Here is a 20,000-nt window from a genome sequence, read left to right as displayed (position 1 = left end):
CTAGTCCTCTGTTGGAATTCTCTCTCTCTCTCTCTCTCTCTCTCTCTCTCTCTCTCTCTCTCTCTCTCTCTCTCTCTCTCTCCTTTGCTGTTGTTGGCATAGTATTACAATTATCATAAAGCAATTACATAAAATTGAAAGCGCAAATATTTCCTTAATGAAATCCTTATATCAAACTAAAAATAATGTCTCAACCGAACAATTTCCCGAAATGTCTGAACTCCCCACAATTGTCTTTCCTCGTCTAACGATTCACTTAAGTTCCCCCCGAAGTAATGGACACGAAGGCTCTGAATTCAAAACACCTCAGTTCTCCCAAATGAGTTTTGAGGAAAAGGCCTCATTCTTAATTCAATTGGACGGAAATTGTCCTCAGTAAATGCACTCGGTGTCTCTGATTTGTTGGTGCTCTCGGTGGAATTATTCTCTTCGAATTAAATGTATTTGGTCTGCTGTTCATCAAAGGGGTTTCAGTCGTATTTGCAAACCTTTTTTCATGAAGAAAAAGAAGCAAGTAAAACATGTATAGGGATTTAAGGTATTACTATTTGCCGGAGTAAATACGTATGCAATGGAAGTTCTCTCTCTCTCTCTCTCTCTCTCTCTCTCTCTCTCTCTCTCTCTCTCTCTCTCTCTCTCTCTTTTCAGTACAATAGTAAAGATTGTTTGAGGTTTTGTTAACGCCGTTTCTCTGCATGTGCTTGATTTTGCATAATTTTATATCTGTAATGGTTTTATTCCTAGATAATTAGTATCTCTCTGTCTCCCTCTCCCTCAGAGAACCAACTAAGTAGGAAGTGAAATACATATGTAAAAATAGAGAATATATGATGTTGTATGCATATACACACATCATATATATATATATATATATATATATATATATATATATATATATATATTCTTACGAAGCTGGTCTAGCATAGAGTAAATAGTTTATTAATGTATTTATTTATGTTTTTTATCTGTAAAGTTAAATAGCCAGCTCTTAAGATGAGTTCCTCTCATGTAGGTATAAGCTTCTTATGTAAATTATGTAAGACTTCCATCGATGATTTCATTGTATTCTTCATTCAAGTCAGTAAATGTAAATTTACGTTATTTTCAAGAATTAACTTTTTATTTCACGTATGTTCGTTACATTCTTACGTAACTTTCTAAGAGGGTTATATTACCATACGAGTTATGAACAAGGGCTTATGTAATGTTGTTTTATATTTTTATGAGGTATTGCGTCATATTTAATTAAGAGAAAATAGGCAATTCCTTTGATCTCAAAAATCTTCGAGGTATGTTATATGGTTTTTTTTTTTTTTTTCCGAGAACGGTGGGGGGGGGGGGGGGGGGGGGGGGGGGGCAAGCTGGCTGAGAGAGTTGCCTTCAACGGGGTTTGTTCTAATGCTCGATAAATGTTACTACTGTAGATAGATCTGATGACCTTAGGCCAACCCCCCCCCCCCACACTTCCAGATCTATTTAGAATTTCCTGGAAGTAGCTAACTTACACACATATATATATATATATATATATATATATATATATATATATATATATATATATAAATATATATATATATATATATATATATATATATATATATATATATATATATATATGTGTGTGTGTGTGTGTGTGTGTGTGTGTGTCAGGGGTGTAGGAGCAAGGGGTGGAAATGGGGGGGGGGGCTATAGCCCACACTTTTTTGTGTAAAATATGCTTTTAAACATTCAGATTTACATTTTGTAAATACATTTCATCTCTGGCAACAGTTCTTGTACAGTCTCACCCTCCCACCCCCGCCCCTGCCACGTAAGTATCATGTTAGTACCCAGCATCATAGTTTCACAGCCCCCATATTGGGAATCAAGCCACTTATAATGTTTGACCCCCATAGCATACCGTGCAAACATATGTTAATCTATACATCATTACCAAACACTATTATAGTAACAAACTACATCATTGATACGCAGTAATAAAATGAAAACCTGTCACACGCAAACACATGTAGTTGACGAATATCGCACATATAAACATATGCATGAATGTATGTATATATATATATATATATATATATATATATATATATATATATATATATATATATATATATATATATATATATGATAAATTTTTCACATTTAGACGTGTTTTCATATACAAATAAGCCATATATATTTTTGATACATTAATGTCTGGATTCTCTTAACGACCTCGGGATCAGAGCCCCAGGCGAAATCACACAAAGACAAGAGCTTGGGTCCGGCCGGGAATCGAACCCTGGTCGGCAAGCTTGTATAGACAGTGACTAAGCCACGTGGCCAAGTGGCTTGGTCACTGTCTATACAAGCTTGCCGACCAGGGTTTGATACCCGGCCGGACCCAAGCTCTTGTCTTTGTGTGATTTCGCCTGGGGCTCTGATCCCGAGGTCGTTAAGAGAATCCAGACATTAATGTATCAAAAATATATATGGCTTATTTGAATATATATATATATATATATATATATATATATATATATATATATATATATATATATATATATATATATATATATATATAATTTCTTCATAATTCTTTTTAAATATGTATACTTTTATATAATTTCAGAACTTATGAAAAATTAATTATACATTATTCATACACTTTTAATATGCATATTTTCTGGTCTCAGACATCACTTTTAAATTTGTATGTTTATATTAGAAATATGCTTGTTCCTAATTTTGCTTACTTACAATTATTCTATATATATATATATATATATATACATATATATATATATATATATATATATATATATATATATATATATATATATATATATATATATATATATATATATATGCCTATTGGTATTTAATGATTGTTATTGTGTGAAAATTGGAATTGGTCACATAAAAATCTCCCAAAAATATTATTTTGTTTTTGATACAATATGTTGTCAGATGCCAGGAAATGGTATCTGAGGGTGTTTCCTCATAACATTTTTCCTTGGGGAGACCATATGTGTATATGTATATATATATATATATATATATATATATATATATATATATATATATATATATATATATATATATATATATATATATGTCTCATGTCGACGGATAATGAGACATCGGAACATGGGTTATTTTCACTTTGTTATAAAAATTTTCGTGAATAGACTTTACACAGCTAGAGACTCTTCAGACGAGTACCTTCTTGTTCTAATGATCGCTCGAGTGGTACTGCTTACTGGACATTACTGGACTTGAGTTTTTCGTCATGAAAGTTGGGAATGGTGATATTTTGTATGATTGCCAGGCATCGGAAGAATCAAACGGAACTCTAATCATGATCCTGTAATTTTCAACGCTTACTGTAATTAAGCTATAATATATATATATATATATATATATATATATATATATATATATATATATATATATATATATATATATATATATATATATATATATATATATATATTTATATATATATATATATATATATATATATATATATAAATATATATATATATATATATATATATATATATATATATATATATATATATATATATATATATATATATATATATATATATATATATATATATATATATATATATATGTTGGTGTGAGAATGTTATACGCACACATTCATTGTTCCTGTCTCATATCTCTTCAATGTGATATAGAATTATTTAGACTTGTAGGTTACTTCTTAGAATAAGTCACAGTTAAGTTAACTTTTAACAATTTATTGTTAGCGCTCCATCACTAGAGTATGGATGGTTTGGTCGGAACACCATTCTGTATGAAAAGATGAATAGAACTGATTTATAATTGGTTTGGGTCGATAACGTGACATTAGCTATCTTAGCATATATTACAAATATGATTACGTAGGATTATAATCGGAAGCCCGGTGGTTCCGGTGTAGAGATCAAAAGGTCAACTGTTTCTCACGGGAGGTTTGTGACATGTTTACTATACATAAATGAATGTTACCTATTCAATGATTTAGCTTAGTCTATTTTCACATCCTCTTATGGCTGTCGTCACACTCCAACTTTCCAATGATCTCTTAGGTCATGGGTTTATCAATGTATTGTCATTACATTAGTTCGGACAGCTACCTTCAAGTATTTGAACATTAAAATTACGTTAAAAATATGTTTCCTAGGAGAATGACTGGATATATATTTTAGCCATAGCCATAAACAAGTGATTAAGGATGAATATGCAAAAATGGTATATTTAAAAAAAAAAAAAATACATACCTAACGGACATAGTCAAAAATAAAGAAAAATGCATGGAAAATACAGATCTATTTATGGCATATTGCTAGAAAATTATTATGAGTTACCAAAAAAAAAAAAAAAATTGAATGTACATATGAATTGTTAACTTGTTAAAGAATAATTTTTACCTTTTGCAAAGATACAGATTATTATAATAGATATTAATGTTCATTAGTAACTGATTTAGAATATTTGTTACCTTGGTAAAGATATAAATACATCAAAGTTGATATTAATGTGCATATAAAAGATTCCTGGTACGTACACGCACCACGGTTTCATATATATATATATATATATATATATATATATATATATATATATATATATATATATATATATATATATATATATATATATATATATATATATATATATATATATATATATATATGTCTCATGTCGACGGATAATGAGACATCGGAACATGGGTTATTTTCACTTTGTTATAAAAATTTTCGTGAATAGACTTTACACAGCTAGAGACTCTTCAGACGAGTACCTTCTTGTTCTAATGATCGCTCGAGTGGTACTGCTTACTGGACATTACTGGACTTGAGTTTTTCGTCATGAAAGTTGGGAATGGTGATATTTTGTATGATTGCCAGGCATCGGAAGAATCAAACGGAACTCTAATCATGATCCTGTAATTTTCAACGCTTACTGTAATTAAGCTATAATATATATATATATATATATATATATATATATATATATATATATATATATATATATATATATATATATATATATATATATATATTTATATATATATATATATATATATATATATATATATATAAATATATATATATATATATATATATATATATATATATATATATATATATATATATATATATATATATATATATATATGTTGGTGTGAGAATGTTATACGCACACATTCATTGTTCCTGTCTCATATCTCTTCAATGTGATATAGAATTATTTAGACTTGTAGGTTACTTCTTAGAATAAGTCACAGTTAAGTTAACTTTTAACAATTTATTGTTAGCGCTCCATCACTAGAGTATGGATGGTTTGGTCGGAACACCATTCTGTATGAAAAGATGAATAGAACTGATTTATAATTGGTTTGGGTCGATAACGTGACATTAGCTATCTTAGCATATATTACAAATATGATTACGTAGGATTATAATCGGAAGCCCGGTGGTTCCGGTGTAGAGATCAAAAGGTCAACTGTTTCTCACGGGAGGTTTGTGACATGTTTACTATACATAAATGAATGTTACCTATTCAATGATTTAGCTTAGTCTATTTTCACATCCTCTTATGGCTGTCGTCACACTCCAACTTTCCAATGATCTCTTAGGTCATGGGTTTATCAATGTATTGTCATTACATTAGTTCGGACAGCTACCTTCAAGTATTTGAACATTAAAATTACGTTAAAAATATGTTTCCTAGGAGAATGACTGGATATATATTTTAGCCATAGCCATAAACAAGTGATTAAGGATGAATATGCAAAAATGGTATATTTAAAAAAAAAAAAAATACATACCTAACGGACATAGTCAAAAATAAAGAAAAATGCATGGAAAATACAGATCTATTTATGGCATATTGCTAGAAAATTATTATGAGTTACCAAAAAAAAAAAAAAAATTGAATGTACATATGAATTGTTAACTTGTTAAAGAATAATTTTTACCTTTTGCAAAGATACAGATTATTATAATAGATATTAATGTTCATTAGTAACTGATTTAGAATATTTGTTACCTTGGTAAAGATATAAATACATCAAAGTTGATATTAATGTGCATATAAAAGATTCCTGGTACGTACACGCACCACGGTTTCATATATATATATATATATATATATATATATATATATATATATATATATATATATATATATATATATATATATATATATATATATATATATATATATATATATATAAGGCTTATATGTTTTATGAAATTCCCAAATATACATTTTATTTTTTAAATGTATAGGGCTACAATATTTTATTAGGTGCCCAAAAAACACTTTTATAATGTTTATAAAATGCAATGTCCTGGAGTCTCTTCAACTACATATTACTAGCGTATTGACCGCTTTTCACACAATTCACAGTTCCAGACAATTTTACCCCCCGAGTCAAGTGGAATGGCCGATTTCAAATGGCTCTAAATGTAAATGCTTTCAAAGCAATTGGATTGTTGTCTGGACATGGCAAAACGTTCCTCTGGAGCTCCACCTGTTTTTGCCTTAACCTACGCCAAACAAAGATGTTAACGGCGATAAAAATCACCGCGGTAACGCTGATAGATCCCAGCAACACGTAGAAACGAAGATTCCCCCTGCATAAGTTGGTGACGGTTGGTCCATCTCGGTTAATTTCATCAATCGATTAGCCACTCGTGCATTGTATGGGAGAGGTAAGGATGGGATTGTAGTGGTCCACATGAAATTCGCGAAGTAGGTCCATTCCTTGATGATAGTGTTAATTCCTTGGACCGTGTAACTCGTGGACCTACCGATGCAACCGTCAGCTGCAACGAAGACCTGGGAGTAGGACGTGGATCCGTCCGTGCTTGATACATTGAAGCCGGCCTTGTTATATCGTATCCACGAGCCGTTGTTCAATCTGCAATTGAACTTATTATCATTAAAAGGATAAAGTTTTTTTTATACAATTTTCATATGTATTGGAGAGAGCACCGTTTAGCACTATACCTAACTTGCATGAATCCATTGATATATGATGGAATTCAAAGGAGTCAGCTGTTCATACTTCATTATTCATTGCTTCTGAACAGTGGGTTAATTTATCTAAATCTCTAATGACCGTATATGTTTCCTTATCAGGGGAAATCAATATGTGTCCTATCAAACTGGATATTACTGGACTTGAGTTTTTCGTCATGAAAGTTGGGAATGGTGATATTTTGTATGATTGCCAGGCATCGGAAGAATCAAAGGGAACTGTAATCATGATCCTGTAATTTTCAACGCTTACTGTAATTAAGCTATAATAAAAGTCTAACTTAACCTATTTTCTTCCGTCCGTTCTCTAAAATTAACATTAGGTTTTTTATTGGCAAAAGATGTGGTGATAAAACACCTTTAGTTGCTAACTTAATAGCTTCCACATAGCCTTTTGATTTTTCAATAAAATGTGAAATTTTAGTATGGATATAATCTATTTTTGAATTATAATACATTAACGTTGCCAGCAAGTTTTGTACTTCCATAATCTGACTGATATTACTAGAATGTTCGTTCACCAAACTCATTATTTGATTAATTGATGTTAATTGATTCCTTAGTTTTGATAAAACTAGTTTGTTTTCATGTTCTAAAAACTCAATTTTCTTATTTGGATTACTGATTTTAAGAGGATTTGAAATTCCTAAGCCTAAACTTGCAACAGATCCAAAGATGTCTAGTGCAGAAAAAATAAACGGGTTATGTCTTTCCAGGTTAGTGTGTCACACTATCGACATCAGTAGGTCTCGAGCCAGAGCTTCTGCCTCGTCAGTCTTATTTTGCAAGTCGTATGATAGCATTTCTGCTATGCTTGGTGTTGGTGCAAGCGAACTCTCTGTATTAAAAGGAAAATGTCGTTTATGCATTTCATTTAATGAAGCAGCAAACCTTGACAGGTCTCTCTTTAAGCTAGTGACGTCATTCTCTGGGAGGAAAATCGCTTGCATATTAAATTCTATAATTATATTGCTTGCTGTAATAAAAACGTCTTCTGTTCTCTCTACTATAGTGCCATATTTAAAATCTATATTTCTAGTTTTAGGGCTCTTCCCACACGAAAAAAATGTCTGAGCGAACAATATCACTCCTAACAATAAAAACTTCATTTTGGAAACCTGCAATGAGAAAAATATATGTAATTACTCCTGTATTAAGAAGAAAAAAAAATGTTTACATACAAATATTATACAAGTTTCATAAATAAAAAAATTTCCCTCACTTCCTTCTCTCTTATTTTAATTTCTTATGTGAGCCAATGGTACAATTCTCTCATCAGTGGGTTAGGATACGTTTTGAACTCTAAATCTATTGGCCATTAATGTTTCCAAAATGTTAAATGGGCCTTCAAACTCATATGTCAGTTTGTAATTGAGTCCTTTACGTACATTTACCTGTATGTATACATTATCACCAATGGTATATGTTTTAATTGGCTTCACTATTTTATCATGATTCCTTTTCGTTATAATTTGTGATTCTTCTAAATTCTTTCGAAGGATATCATAACGACTTTTGCTTGCATTTATAACATCCTTTAAAGGATTTGATAAATTAGTTGTAGGCGTTAATACATGGAAAGGCGTTCTAGCTGGGGTATCGTACAGTGCCTCGTGTGGCGAGATATTAGTAGATACATGATATGAGTGATTCAAAGTACTTAGTACCGAAGGTATGGCAATATCCCAGTTGGGGTCTAATCCCCCTAGTGTAACTCTTAATATGTTTAAAACCTTCCTATTCGCGCTATCCACTAGCCCATTGACTCTGGGTGATAGATCCTAGTATTGATTTTCTTTATGCTAAGGAATTCACACAATGAGTTAAGAAAATGATTATTAAATTCTCCACCCGAGTCTGAGATTATCGTGTGTGGAATTCCATGTTTACAAATGTAGCACTCGTAAAACTTACTAGCGCACTTGAACGCGGTTTTAGTTTTAAGCGCTATCAGTTCTGTATATCAAGTCAAAGCATATATAATTACTAAGAGGTGCTTATTTCCTCTGTCTGACTCATGAAACCCTGTTAATAAATCTAAATGTATTCTTTCAAAGGGTTGATTTGGCACGGGATAAGCCCCTAGGCTGACAGGTATTTTCGTGTGCCCTTTGTTTTCCTGACAAGTGCAACAATTAGCTATGTGCTTTTTTATATCTGTAAGCATCGTATGCCAATAAAACAATGATTTGGCTTTCTGTGACATTATGGAGAACCCTGGGTGTCCATGCAATGGATTTGCATGCAACCACTTTAGGACAGTGGGTATAAGTGAGATTGGTACCACCACCTGGTCGTTAGTCACCTGTGGTGTATTGCAGGTTTTCCTTGTCACGGATCTACACAGAATATTATCTTTGATTATATAATTCTGTTGCGTATACTTTATATTTTCCTTTTCCTTAGGATTTCCGTTCAAAGCATTTATTATTTTTTCTAATTTCTGATCTTTTCTTTGTTCAGTCTGTATTAGTTCAGTACTCCAGCCCAGATCTTCCTGTTCAGATACAGTTTTAACAATAGGCATGGATGTTGATATATCTATTAATTCAGCTAATGGCTCCGTACAAGATGACATGGGGTTGCGTGATAATGCATCAGCAATGATATTTGCTTTCCCAGGTAAATACCCGATCCTTGCACCAAAGTCTTGGATGATCAAATGCCACCGAGTTCGTTTGGGGCTGTGACTAAAGCCTTTAAAGAAGTCGGTTAGGGGCTTATGATCAGTAAGAACCTTGACGGGATAACCGTATATTATGAACTTGAAATGCACTAGTGAATTAATAATAGCTAGCCCTTCCTTGTCTATTACTGGGTATTTACTTTCGGAAGGTCTCAGTTTACGTGAATAAAGAGCTATCGGGAAAAACTGTTTGTCATATTGCTGAAGCAATACCCCACCTACTCCTAGGTTTGAGGTATCTGTTGCAATGAAGAATTCCTTACCGAAGTCAGGAAATTTTAATATAGGAGAACTACACAGTTCATCTTTCAAGGTATTAAACTCCTGTTGATGCTGCTCAGACCATATGAAATCTACACCCTTCTTTGTAAGATCAGTTAGGGGAGCGGCTATTATTGAATAATTGCGTATAAAACGCCTGTAATTTCCACTACAACCCAGAAATTGTTGTTTTCCCTTGACATCAGTAGGTATCGGAAAGTTACGGATAGCCGACATCTTATCGTGGACTACTTCAAGACCTTGGCTAGACACTGTAAAACCTAAATAGACTAATTCTGTTTTGAAAAATTCACACTTAATAATCTTTACCCTTAAGTTATGCTGTCTTAATCTCTGTAGCACTAGTTCCAGTTTACGTAGATGTTCTTCTAAGGTATTAAAAAAGATTACAAGGTCGTCCATATAGGCATGCAATATGTTCCCTAACAAGTCTCCAAACACTATGTTAATCATTCTAGTGAATGTTATGGGAGCACAACGTAAACCAAAAGGCATACGCAAAAATTCATAATGTCCCCTGGCTGTGCTGAAGGCAGTGTATGGGATACTATCTTCTACTAATGATATCTGGTGAAAGCCTTTAAGTAAGTCCAAACTGGTAAAATATTTGTTTTGACCTAGCAAAGATAAAATATTGTCTGTACATGGCACTGGGAATCGATCAGGGATCGTTTCCTCATTTAAGCGACGGAAGTCTACACAGATACGCCATGTTCGATCTTTTTCCGGTACAACTATTAATGGAAAATTATAAGGGCTGTTCGATTTCCTAATGACTCCTTCTTCTAGCATTTTACCTACTTCATCATTTATCTCATTCTGGAATCTCATTGGGAGTCTGTACGAAGGTACATCGATAATTTTCTGCTTGTCTTTTAACCTTATTTGGTGTTCTATGACATCCGTTTTACCTAAGGATCCATCCATAGTGGAGAAAACATCATGATATTTAGTTAGAAGAACAAAAAATTTCTGCTGAATTTCCTCTTCTTGAATGTCTTTATTGATTTTATTTTCAATAGACTGCAAAAGGAATTCATCCGCAACTGATTGAGTCTGATTGATTTCAGCGACGGTAAGAATACGATGTTTATAAACTTCTACATCCAGGATATGTTGATTTTTGTGAATTACTAAAGTGGTATTTAAATGATTACAGACTTCAATATTACATTGTTGTTGTGAGCCGACTGTATAAATAGCTTGTGTGACGAACAATCCGTTAGTTTTCAAAGTGTCGGAAAGGATTAATATTTCAGATCTCGGCAAAGTTTTCTTTACTCGCACTATTATATCTGAAGTTACGTTTGGCTCGATAGATTGAGTGCTAGATGATGTTACGTGTGTTTGTGTAATATATGTGATATATATATATATATATATATATATATATATATATATACATATATATATATTTATATATGTATAAATATATATATATATATATACATATATATATATATGTATATATATATATATATATATATATATATATATATATATATATATATATATATTTATACACACACACACACACACACACATATATATATATATATATATATATATATATATATATATATATATATATATATATACACACACACACACACACACACATATATATATATATATATATATATATATATATATATATATATATATATATATATATATATATATATGTATGTATATATATAGATAATGGATATACATAGTGGGACTTGTTGTAGGGTAATGGTTGATAGTAATCTTACAGATGCATTTGAAGTCAAGACTGGAGTACTGCTTTGTGAAATACTGTCCCCCCTACTAATTATCATTGCGACTGATTATGTTATATACAGGGTAATGCAAGGAATGAATAATGACATTCAGTGGAAAGGGGATCAGAGATAATATGATCTTGAATAAGCACAGGATATCATTCTAATTGCCTGTCCAATGACAGAAATGCAGGAAATTATTGATAGGTTATTACTGGAAGGGAGAAAGGTTGGATTGGTGATCAACCATACTGGAGATCAGATTAACTGCTTTGCTGGAGGAGTAATAATAGCAAACTCAAACTCTTTCCAATTTTTAGGAACCATCATTACTTGCAATGGATCGCTTGTTACAGAATTCAAGGAGAGGATATGGAAGGCAGAACAAGCAATTGGCATCCTAAAAACAGTGTGATGGTCAAATCTAATATCAATTCTCACAAAATCAAAATATATATTATATATGTAGGATCGATATTAAATTTTGGGCACCAGCCCTAATATAGCCCTGTACCAACTGATGCAAAATTTATTGCTTTTGAGAATAAAAAATGAAAAAGGATTTTAGGAATCAAATAGTAGTAGCATATAACAAATGCGTCTATTCTTGAGGTGAATGATACAGTTAGATTATCAAGATGGAGATGGATGGGGATTATTTTAAAAAAGGATGATCATTTAGTCCGAGATGTACCTGAATTGAAGCTGCTGGGAAGGAAAGGACGTGGTAGACCGAGAGAAACGTTGCTGATGACAATCCGCATGGAGGTTGGATCTGCGATTTGGGTTGTGCTCAAAGAGATGGCACAGGAAATATACATATGGCCTTAATTCACTGAGGACCTATGCATCCTGTTGGTGCCAGAGGATTAAGTAAATAATCGAATATGTATGTATTTATGCAAGTGAGTGAACATTGATGCATGATTATGTATCTATCAATTATGTCCAATTTATTCAGGCGATAAGATTAGATATCAAATTATGAAATGAATTTTATTGAAAAGTTAAAGACTTCAGAGAATTGTACTGATTCGCCACACGACATTTTTATTCATACGAAAATTTCCTGTTACAGTAGTTAGTTATGGACATGAATATCAGGATGAAAGGAAAAAAATAATCCTTACTAATCACCTTAAAGATTATAATTTCATAGCTTATAATAATAATAAAAAAAAAGGTATTTACAAAAGAGATTTTTTTCAAGTAATATGGGTAATATATCTTCTATCCAAACTTAGTTTTACCCTCTTTGATAATATAACTTGGATATTCGGGAGATGCCGGCCGCCTGAATACCGTATTGCCATCTTTAATGCAATGCTCGACGTCCACATTTAGAAGTTATGATGAGGTTGGCCATGGCTTTACTTCAGTTGAGAATCATAGTGGATTCTTATAATTCTTAATTTCCTATTTTTATATATGTATATATATATATATATATATATATATATATATATATATATATATATATATATATATATATATATATATATATATATACTTTTTCTCGCTGTGAAAAATGAATTAACCTGTAGGATGTTAGACGTACGTTATTTATTTAAAAGTTTAAAGTTTAAAGGCCGCTCATGAATAGCAGAGACGAGGGACAGGGACGTTGCCGTATCGAGCAGGACAATGCCCTAGAGACTGACCATATATACATATGGTCAGCGCCCAAGCCCACTCTCCACCCAAGCTAGGACCAAGGAGGACCAGGCAATGGCTGCTGATGATTCAGCAGATAGACCTATAGGCTCCCCCAATCTCCCCATCCTTAGCTCACAAGGATGGTGAGGTGACCGTGATAAAAGAAACTAATAATGCGTATACAATGCGTATCTCAAATGCCTATCCAGGATATAGTTTCTGATTTTTTTAAGCATGAAACTCTTCTGAAACTTTTCACAAAAGTTCAAACTCGAGATTTTGTCTTATTTATAGCAGTCCTAACGTCGAGGCAAGGTACACTGAGGTAGCCCTTCGTATTTGAAAACAGATTAAAGTCCAGTCTTGGGTAATGTCATAGTCTCTGTACCATGGTCTTCCACTATCTTAGGATAGGCATAGAGTTCTCTTGCTTGACGGTACACTCCGGCACGCTATTCTATTTTTTTTCTCTTCCTCTTGGTTTATTAAGTTTTTATAGTTTATATATGAAAGATTTATTTTAATGTTGTTACTGCTCTTAAAATATGTTGTTTTATTGTTAATTACTTCTTTTGTAGTTTATTAATCTCCGTATTTCCTTTCCTCAATGGGCTACTTTCCCTGTTTGGGCCCTTGGTCTTATAGCATCCTCCTTTTCCAACTAGGGTTGTTGTTGAGCAAGTAATAATAATAATAATAATAATAATAATAATAATAATAATAATAATAATAATAATAATAATAATAATAATTAAAAAGATAAATATCCTGGAATAAGTGTTGCCAAGAATTTACCTTTTAATGAATATTTATAAGAAGTTAATGCCATGCGGACAAGAGGAATGTAAGAATCGACAGCCTTCCTCTACGTTTATCACAAATGCAAAAGCTAATCTATGTAATATTGACTGTTTATAATAATAAATTGAAATATGGTTTCTATTGTCTTTGTTGTATTAGAATGAACGTGTCAGCTAAATTCAAGTTTCATCTCCAGATAAAGACAAAACCAATATTTCCCAGCCTTTTCAAACAAAATACACATCTCTGGATGTGAATGCAATTTCCCTTCAGTTCAAATCCCTTCCAATGCCCTTCAAGTCCAGACTTTGTTCAATCCCAAATTAATTCTAATGAAGGATTGAATCCAATAAGCCATGACTATAAACGAGCATTAAGCATCTGAATGCATGTGATTCTTCTGTTATTAATTGCAAGTTCTTCATCGGGCTCAATGTTTTATAAATGGATGAATGGCGGTAGTATACGAAACCTAAAGTTGTCCTCTGTATATAATCTGCCATGGTAGACTCATCCAGTCCATTTCATGAATATTAAATGTGAGGGAGTTTTTTCTAAATGTGTGCTGACTATTTGAGTTGGTGAGTTTCTGAAGTGCAGATACAATGGTACAGCATAGCTAGATTATAGCGGCTTGTATTTTTCTGGCTATATACAATACATGTATGCATATAATGTTTATATATATATATATATATATATATATATATATATATATGTATGTATATGTATATATATATATATATATATATATATACAGTATATATATATATATGTATGTATGCATGTATATATATATATATATATATATATATATATATATATATATATATATATATATATATATACATATATATTGCAAACATCTATCTATCTGTATGTCTATCTATCTATCTATACACACACACACACACACACACATATATATATATATATATATATATATATATATATATATATATAAATATATATATATATATATATATATATATATATATATATATATATATATATATATATATATATATATATATATGGTTTTAAATCCTGATTTCCATCTATTCATAGAGAATTTGTCAACTTCGGTTCTCTTTATCCATCCATGAAAGTCTGGAAGTGCTACAAATTTGTTATAGGAATAGTTTATATCATTGTTTTTATGGACTGCAAAACTCACGCCTCCACCCATCGCTAATCTTCACATTATTATTATTATTATTATTATTATTATTATTATTGCTTGCCAAGCTACAACCTTAGGGCTCCAACAGGGAAAAATAGCCCAATGAGGAAAGGAAATAAATAAATAATATGAGGAAATAAGGAACAATTGAAATGAAATAAAAGATTTTAAAAACAGTAAAACCATCAAAACAGGTATTTTATATATAAACTACAAAAAAGACTTAGGTCGGCCTGTTCAACATAAAAACATTTGCTGCAAGTCTGAACTTTTGAAATTCAAATTTCAAGCCGGCGGTCGAAAATACTTTACTATTATTATTATTATTATTATTATTATTATTATTATTATTATTATTATTATTATTATTATTATTATTATTATTACTTGCTAAGCTACAACCCTCGTTGGAAAATCAGGATGCCATAAGCTACAGTGGGTCCAACAGGATTTCCTCTTGTGCGAAAACATATGACTACCATTGACCTTTGACCTGAGGAGGAGAGGTCCATATACCATTTAAAAGAGGTTTTCACACCTGTAGATCACAACGTTTATAATCATTCCTGTGCCAAGGCGCATTAAGCATTTGTTTCGAAGCCATTGACACTTGCTTGGATAGCAATACCCACGTTGTAACGCTTACTGCTGCCACTGTCCTTGATAAATTGAATGACCTTACATACGTAACAAACATTTCCCATTTAGGGTCAGAGTTTATGTTGAAGTGGCTGACATCAGTGTTTTTATAGTTTATATATGAAATATCTGCTTGGATTTTGATACTGTTTTTGAAATACTTTAATTGCTCATTATCTCTCATATCGTTTATTTATTTATCTATTTCCTTTCCTCACTGGACTATTTTTCCCTGTTGGAGCCTTTGGGCAAATATCATCTTGCTTTTCCAACTAAGGTTGTAGCTTAGCTAATAATAATAATAATAATAATAATAATAATAATAATAATAATAATAAAGGGTTTTCTGGCCTCTCCATAAGTGACTCTTCTGGTTTGGGATTTGATGTACGGATATCACTTCCTAACGGGCTGTTGTAACAGTCAGTTTTAATTGAGTGAGTCAAGATAATGGTGCTTTAAGTTTGAAATATGAATGCTAAAGGAAGAATGGGTTTTCGGTGTCGAAATTTATAGTAAATGTAGTATACGTAGCGGAAGAAGATTGAAAAAAATGAGAAAAATGGGCATGCTAGAAGTGGTTAAAGATTATCGTTAGTGAATAAAAGTTACAATGTCTCTTGAGATTATTTGGTCATGTAGAGAGAATGGAGGATAGTGTAAGGGAAAACATAGGCTGGTATAATTGAATGGTGTGAGAAAGGTATTGTAAGATAAAGATTAAAGGCGTGAGGTTTCAGTTCCCAATTCTATCTGAGGCCTCCCCTGCGTTACTTAACAACACCAGTAACCTCCTCAGAAAACAGCTCAACTCTAGCGTCCATATGAATACAGGATGAAAGTAAATAGTTATATTTCGTACAGATGTTTTGATGTGATGCTGGTGAGTCCTCTATATGATACAGTATTTAAAGGAGCTACTGACTCGTAACTTCTTCAATTAGGGGTTTACTCTTGATTGTGCAATAAAAAATATTACTCTCAATATTACTGTTCATAGTAATAAATAGATAGCTACATTACCTTATAGATAGATATCCTGATGATGTAAGATAACTATGATATATTTTCATAGAATTAATATATCATGTCTCAATATATCTTTGGTCACATACGTAAGAGATCCAATCACATATATCACTTTTATCGTTGGTGAAAAAGTATAGGCAAACTTCCAGAAGACTAATTTGCACATCCTTTTGAAGATGTAATGAGAAATATATTCATATATATATATATATATATATATATATATATATATATATATATATATATATATATATATATATATATACATATTTATATATATATATATATATATATATATATATATATATATATATATATATATATTTGTATAGATATATATACACGTACGTTATGTCTGATTTTTTATGAAAACTCAATATATATTTGATAATGATTTGTCTTATTTATCTACAGTTTTGTATAAGAAATCATCTGCTTAATTTACTATTAACTAAAAGTGGAAGATAAATCATATCTTCTAAAACTGATCTCCTCTATTCAATTAAAACTTTCTTTGAAAAAAAAAACAACTCATTATTATATCTAATTATTGTAGTATGACTTTATTAAGTAACATCTTTATATAATTTTAATGATCATATATCATTGGATTTATCTTTCACTATATTTCTCCTTCATCATAATTCATTTTATAACGCAAACAACTCATGTGTGTATATAATTATTGTAGTATGACTTTAATAAGTAACATCTTTATATAATTTTTATGATCATATCTCAGTGGATTTATCTCTCACGATATTTCTCTTTCGTCATAAATCATTTTCAAAATCCGAACTTGAGTCCCACAACTAACGACCTCCCCCTCTTTTGAAAAATAAATAAATAAAAATATTCCTACCGGATTGGTCATTATTGGCAAATTCGCTCCAACTCGTCAATAATGTTGAAAGTTCTCTGCCTTAAAAAGCGAATCGAACGCAGTCATGGGCTAATTAACCTTTGCTAATTGCGAATGAGCCCAGACGCTGACGTAACTTCTGATTCCAAAGGCCAAGATGACTTCCGGCTTCATTTGTTTGCAAGTATTGTTATAGAGAGAGAGAGAAGAAGGAAGAAAGGACTGATCAATAAGTGGATGTATGCCACCTTTACCAAGAAGAAAGAAATATATAAAAATCTCTCTCTCTCTCTCTCTCTCTCTCTCTCTCTCTCTCTCTCTCTCTCTCTCTCTCTCTCTCTCTCTCACAGATCTTATCCGAGTTATTCGCAGAAGGACGTCCTTCCCAAGACCCTCAGAGGCAACATGTCCCTCGATGGGCAATCTGTGGAAGGACTTTCCGAAAGGAAATAGTTACCCCGAATCATCAAAGTTTAGATGGTGTGTTCTCTCGTGCGATAAACCAACACAAAAATACCCCCAACCCCCCAACCCCCCAAACGTCCATTTGTTAACCCGCCTTTCTTTCTGTCCTAAACCATCCCTCCCTCTTTCCTTTACAACGGAGAACATATTTCTTGGATACTTTTCGTAGCCGAGTTTGTTGACTTTGATCAAGTTTTGGTTATGGTTTTGATAGTTTTCAGTCTTGCAGTTTTTTTTTTTATGTAACTAGTGTGCGCAACCCGTCAAAATGACGGCTGAATATGTAGGTACATATGAATCCTCACGCAAGGTATGTCTAATCCCTCTCCCATCTACCCGAATGATGGAGAGAGCAGTATATATATATTATATATATATATATATATATATATATATATATATATATATATATATATATATATATATAAATATATATATATGTATATATATATATATATATATATATATGTATATATATATATATATATATATATATATATATATATATATATATATATATATATATATATATATATATATAAATCTATATATATATATATATATATATATATATATATATATATATATATATATATATATACATATCCAGTATATATGTGTATATATACATATATATACATACATATATTTATACACACACATATATATATATATATATATATATATATATATATATATATATATATATATATATATATATATATATCAGTATATAATGTGCCAAGGCGCATTAAGCATTTGTTTCGAAGCCATTGACACTTGCTTGGATAGCAATACCCACGTTGTAACGCTTACTGCTGCCACTGTCCTTGATAAATTGAATGACCTTACATACGTAACAAACATTTCCCATTTAGGGTCAGAGTTTATGTTGAAGTGGCTGACATCAGTGTTTTTATAGTTTATATATGAAATATCTGCTTGGATTTTGATACTGTTTTTGAAATACTTTAATTGCTCATTATTTCTCATATCGTTTATTTATTTATCTATTTCCTTTCCTCACTGGACTATTTTTCCCTGTTGGAGCCTTTGGGCAAATATCATCTTGCTTTTCCAACTAAGGTTGTAGCTTAGCTAATAATAATAATAATAATAATAATAATAATAATAATAATAATAATAATAATAATAATAATAATAATAAAGGGTTTTCTGGCCTCTCCATAAGTGACTCTTCTGGTTTGGGATTTGATGTACGGATATCACTTCCTAACGGGCTGTTGTAACAGTCAGTTTTAATTGAGTGAGTCAAGATAATGGTGCTTTAAGTTTGAAATATGAATGCTAAAGGAAGAATGGGTTTTCGGTGTCGAAATTTATAGTAAATGTAGTATACGTAGCGGAAGAAGATTGAAAAAAATGAGAAAAATGGGCATGCTAGAAGTGGTTAAAGATTATCGTTAGTGAATAAAAGTTACAATGTCTCTTGAGATTATTTGGTCATGTAGAGAGAATGGAGGATAGTGTAAGGGAAAACATAGGCTGGTATAATTGAATGGTGTGAGAAAGGTATTGTAAGATAAAGATTAAAGGCGTGAGGTTTCAGTTCCCAATTCTATCTGAGGC

The sequence above is a fragment of the Palaemon carinicauda genome, chromosome 12 (assembly GCF_036898095.1).
Source record: "Palaemon carinicauda isolate YSFRI2023 chromosome 12, ASM3689809v2, whole genome shotgun sequence".
Classification (NCBI taxonomy): Eukaryota; Metazoa; Arthropoda; class Malacostraca; order Decapoda; family Palaemonidae; genus Palaemon; species Palaemon carinicauda.
This window is presented reverse-complemented; position numbering follows the sequence as displayed.